The following is a 6000-nucleotide window of genomic DNA, read 5'->3' as shown; positions in this document are numbered from 1 at the left end:
TTTTTTTAATTTTTGGGACAGAGAGAGACAGAGCATGAACGGGGGAGGGGCAGAGAGAGAGGGAGACACAGAATCGGAAACAGGCTCCAGGCTCTGAGCCATCAGCCCAGAGCCTGACGCGGGGCTCGAACTCACGGACCGCGAGATCGTGACCTGGCTGAAGTCGGATGCTTAACCGACTGCGCCACACAGGCGCCCCTAAAATGTTTTTAATTTAAATTCTATTTAGTTAATGGAGAGTGCAGTATTGGTTTTGGGAGTAGCATTTAATGATTCATCACTTTCATACAACACCCAGTGGAATGGAGCTGCTGTGGTGACATTTCTCTGAGACCTGCCCTGTTTTTAAAATTCAGTTTGGACTGAGTTTAGTGTAGACATCCTGAATTGGCACCCAAATCTATTATTTTTTTATGACTCAGTGACACCTTCTTTCATGGCAGCATTTTCCGTCCTTAGTTAGCCATAAAGTTTTTCTCTGTCCTTCTTTCCACAGACATGGAGATTTAGAGATAAGGAGCCTGTGTTTTAGGTATGACATGCTTAACTAGAACGTTCTCCGAGGACTCTTCCTTTGCTATGCCTGTCTCTGAATCATAAGATAACAAGGCTGTTAACATACTATTCTCAAAAAGGGCACCTGGGTGGCCCAGTTGGTTAAGCAGCCAACATCGGTTCAGGTCATGATCTCACGGTTTGTGAGTTCGAGCCCTGCGTCGAGCTCTGTGCTGACAGCTCAGAGCCTGAAGCCTCGGATTCTGTGTCTCCCTCGCTCTCTGGCTCTTCCCCGCTTGCACTCTCTCTCTTGAAAATAAGTAAGCATTAAAAATTTTTTAAAAAAGATATTACTCCCAAAGTTTCAATAATTTGAACTAAATAATCAGTGAATTCAGATTTCTAAACAATCATATGCTTTATAGACTTATGGCAATATCCCACTGCTTAACAGGATTTGTGCTGTCATGTTGGCCAATCACAACACTGTTTTTTCCAGAATGGTCATAACCTTTCTGTCCAGCCCTTGGAGAAGCCCCACAACACTTAATACAACAGTTTACACAACCGGGGAATAGACACCATCGTGCCCTAATTGACCTTTTTTTTTTTTTTTTTAACCTCAAGGGACACATTCATTTGGCCGCTCTCTCCTGGACAGTGGTAGCTCCCACCTGCATCTATTCAAGACATTGTCTCAATGGGAAAACCTCACAATGAGAACATTCCTTGAAACGTCGAGCTATTAGCTGTTGTCTCCTGGTTTCTGCATCCATGTTTGTCCAATGCCTGCCATTTGAATGTGGCATTATGTCAGGTGAGTATCTGGGTGATGGTTTTCTCTTTCTTTCCAGTGTTTGGGGGTCAATGTGCACACGACCCTCAGGATAGGCTCTGCGAGCCTGAGACACTGAAAATGGTGGCTCACATGCTCCCCTCCACACTTGTTGAAAGCACCAGAGACCTTGGACCTCACAGACACACAGAACCCGGAGTTGGAAAGGACCTTGCTGTTGTGGTTCTGTGATTTTCCAGCCCTGTTCCTCAGAGGCCCCAGCCTTCCCAGAGCTGCCAACTCAGCCCCAGCTTCAAACAAAGCAGCAATTCCTTGAACTCTTATAAACAACCAGGTGCTTCTTTTATTTTGTTTGGAAAGGGAGTTCCAATGTTAAAAAGAGATTTGAATGCACTGGGTCTACTGTGTTCTCCTCATCGGGCAGAGGGGAAAATCGAAGTCCCGAGAAGAAGTAACTTTTCCTCAGTGTGTCAGAAAGCATTCCCTCCCCAATTTATCCCGGTTGGGGGGCTCAACACTGGTGTCCTATTTGGAGCCTCAGGAAAGGCCGAGGAGTCATTAAAGAACAAACCAGAACTGGCAGGCCCAGGATGAGGCCATAGGGATGGGAGGATGGCTGGGACTCCCAAAGGCCGGGTGTAGGGACCTCCCTCACTCAACTTCCTTCCCGTGGCACTCATTTCCACATCATCTTCTCAAAAGCTGCTTATTACGAGTGTCTTCCTTTCTGACCTCGGCAGCTGCCACAGCCTCCCCAGTGGGGTCCAGGCCCATCCTCGGTTCATGCTCTGAAGACTTGTTACTCAGCGGTGTGGGTGTCAGGGGAGTAATAATATCTGAATGCCAACTCTTGTTGCCTGCACTTGACATATTTGTTACCAATCAGTGCAACCATCAGCAAGATACGTATCCCTAGGCCTGATTTAGAGAAGACAGAGTTGACACTTTGGGAAGGTGACTTGTCCAAAAGGTCACCCAGAAAAAATTTAAGTTATGTTCAAAAATGTGGAAAGCCCATTTCCTGGTCTGGAATATATGTGATCTCCCAACGTAGTTACAAGACGTACATTACCGCATAGGAAGACCAAAGACGTATGACCTTTGGTTGCCGTGAAAGACTTCCACGAAGCACTGCTGGAATTTTCTGTTTTCTTTGCAGATCCAAGGAGATTTGCTGTTGCGGCGATCTGAAGACGATAGAAAACACCGTTATCTCATCGTCTTAGGCTGGCTCTGTGCATATGTTGAAACCCACCTTTGAAGGTTTCCAGCGGCTAGCAAAGCCAGGCTGTGTGCTCGGTTTATCTAGCATCGCTGGGTGGAATTCAGAGCTTGCAACCTACAGGTCCTCCGGGCAGCTCGCTGTTTTGCTTTCATGCCCAAACAACCCAATTAAGATCCTCTTGTTCCTGAGTCACTGAGTTTTCTGATCCAACTGACTCCTCGGGTGGTTTTAACATCTATTTATAGATATCACCGAGGATGATGCTTGTGTACTGGTGTACGAAGATGATAATGATAAGTGGAAGACAGACTCTTTCTCTACATGATTCACTGTGATGATTTCCCTTACAGTGGGGGCCATGTGAGCCGGGACTTGCCTGCAAGTTACAAAGTGAGGGGGCACGGCTTCACGTTTCTGGGAGAAGGCAGTCTCTTGCAGTCAGAGCTGACTTGGGGGTATTACATTCCCTCTCTCTCCATCTAAGGAAGAAAACAACAGGTCTGGGGGTTAAAAGGCTCAGGAGGATAAGTGGCAGACCCTGAGTGACATCATTTCCCATGCTCCTCAGGGAATGAACATTATCACCTTCATGTCACTTCTTCCGGGGTTGGGGAAAAAAAAAACCGAGAAAGAATTCGGACTCCGTTGACACATCACAGATGAAGAAACAGACCCAGAGGGCTGTGTGTCTTTTCTGAGGCCACTAAACTTCTTGGCTGACAGCTGGATGTCATGTGGTATGGTGAGAAGTGATGGGGGAGGGTGGCTTTGGTGGGGAGGAGGAGACCGAGACCACGGAACTATGGTGTGTTCCATCAGGTTGGCGTCCCTGTTAGTCTGCTCTGTTGCTCACGGATGCTTCCTGCTGGACCCAGTTCAAGCCTCACCCCTTCTGGAAAGCCTGACTGGATCCCATATACAAGTTCCTCAGCCCTCAGCGGGCCACACACTGCTTACTTTTCCGTTGTATATCGTGGCAGGGTCTTGAGCACCAAATCTTCTTTAGTGTAAACACCTGCCTTCCAGAATATTCTGTGGGGTAATGTGCAGTTGTGCAGTGTACGTAACTTTGAAACAGGAAGATCACCTTACTGGTGGCAAATTGGTACCAGTAACAAAGGAGGGTGCAGGGGGAGGCATTTCATGATCCATTCATGTATCACTAACAAGGTTAGCTTATGGTCCATAATGGCTATCAGGCTCCAGCCATCACATCCACACTTTGGACCAGAAGAGCAAAAAACTAAAGACAAGTGTTTTGAATTTTGTGCTATTATAATGCCTTATGAACACTTTTGTACCTGTGCCCTGACAGGCACTTGCAAGAGTTTCTCTACTGTGCATACGTAGGTCACTAAAATATCTGGGTCAGTGGTTATGTGTATCTGATTTTTAAAGGTTAATGCCAAAATATTTTACAAAATCTTATACTACTCTTAAACTAGCTTACACTACTTGTTTCATATATTTGTCAATAGAGTGGTGTCATACTTTAACATTTTTCCTAATCTAGTGGGCCTACTGTGTTTTTAATAAGCATTTTCCTGATTACTAATGAGAATAAGCATCTCTTCATAAGGATATTTGTGAATTGCCTGTTTGAGTGTGTTATCTTTTCTTAATCACTTTTAAGTATATGCATACACACGCAAGATTGTAGTTGTGATTGTATACCTTATAAATATTTTCTGCCATTTTGTGTCTTGATTTTTCATCTTCTTTTAAAATTTTTCTGTTTATTTAATTTTGAGAGAGAGAGAGAGAGAGACAGACAGACAGACAGAGTGCAAGTGGGGGAGGGGCAGAGAGACACAGAATCTGAAGCAGGCTCCAGGCTCTGAGCTGTCAGCACAGAGCCCAACGCGGGGCTCAAACTCACAAACTGTGAGATCATGACCTGAGCCAAAGTTGGAGGCTCAACCAACTGAGCCACCCAGTTGCCCCTTTCAGCTTCTTTTTTTAAATAAGCTGGAGTTTCACTCTATGTTTTTTTTAATTTTAATGTTTATTTATTTTTGAGAGAGAGGTGGGGGGGAGGGCAAGAGAGAGAGGGAGACACAGAATCTGAAGCAAGCTCTGGTCTCTGAGCTGTCAGCACAGAACCCAACATGGGGCTCAAACCCATGAACTGCAAGATCATGACCTGAGTTGAAGTCAGATGCTCAACTGGCTGAGCCACCCAGGCACCTCTCTTTTAGGTTTTTAAAGTAGGTTTCAATGTAGGGCTTGAACTAACAACCCTGAGATCAAGAGTTTCACGCTCAACGACTGAGCCAGCCAGGCACCCCAAGTTTTCACCTTCTTAATCATGTTTTTAATCAACAGAACCTCTTTAATGAATACTGACACGTTTAGGAATATTTAAATTTATGATTAATGCCTTTTGTTTTGTATATAAGAAACTCTTCCATATAATGATTCTATTTGAATTTATTTGGTGAGAGGTACAGGACTTGCATCAGTCAGGGTCCCTACAGGGTCCCTGTTACATTCAATTGGGCAATTTGAGGAGAGCTTAGTAAAACCACTATTTAAAAAAGTATGGACAGGATTTAACAAAACCAGGATGAGATGAGACAGTGCTTCACAGCTAGTGACAGAGTGGGGGCCATTGCTGGTCTTCCAAGTAGTGATTCCTGTAGATGCCTCTGTGGCATCTAACCTGTGGCTTTCAAGGTCACTCTGTTCAGTTGCTTCAAACTAGCAGAATGGGAAGGAGCATGGCTTGGAAATGGTCCACACCAATTATTCAAGCATCCTCCTGGCTAAAAACTCTGCTATATGTCCATACTTAGCTGCAAAGGAGGCTGGGAAAAGTAGCTTGGCTGTATCGCCAGTCCCGGCTGCATAATATGAATCATTTGGAGGGGGGAGGGTGGGATGTCGCTATTGAGATTAGGTTTCAAAAAGAGCACGGTGTCTATCTTGGGCACCTGCTCTGATGAGAGTCATGTTTTAAGTTTCACTATGGAGAGGACCACGTAGCAAGTAATGGGCATATTTGGTCAACAGTAGGGAAGGACCCAACTCTTGCCAACATGACGGGAGCCCTGGTCAACCTCTTAATTAGTTTTGTGAGAGACCCTGAGACGGAGACTAACCGATCCCACTAACCTGTCCCTGGATCCCTCACCCACAGAAACTGTGATAGTAAAGGTTTGCTGCTTCAAGCTCCCAATTCTTTCTTTCTTTCTTTATTTGCTTGCTTGCTTATTTATTTATTTATTTATATTTTTTAAAGTAGGCTCCACACTCACCATGGGGCTTGAACTCATGAACCCGAGATCAAGAATTGCATACTTTACTGGGGCGCCTGGGTGGCTCGGTCGGTTAAGCGTCTGACTTCAGCTCGGGTCATGATCTCGCAGTTAGTGAGTTTGAGCCCCGTGTCGGGCTCTGTGCTGACAGCTCGGAGCCTGGAGCCTGCTTCGGAATCTGTGTCTCCCTCTCTCTACCCCTCCCCCACTTGCGCTTTCTCTCTCCC

The sequence above is a fragment of the Panthera uncia genome, chromosome D1, assembly GCF_023721935.1.
Source record: "Panthera uncia isolate 11264 chromosome D1, Puncia_PCG_1.0, whole genome shotgun sequence".
Lineage (NCBI taxonomy): Eukaryota > Metazoa > Chordata > Mammalia > Carnivora > Felidae > Panthera > Panthera uncia.
The sequence above is the reverse complement of the archived record's forward strand: the minus strand, read 5'-3'. Positions refer to the sequence as shown.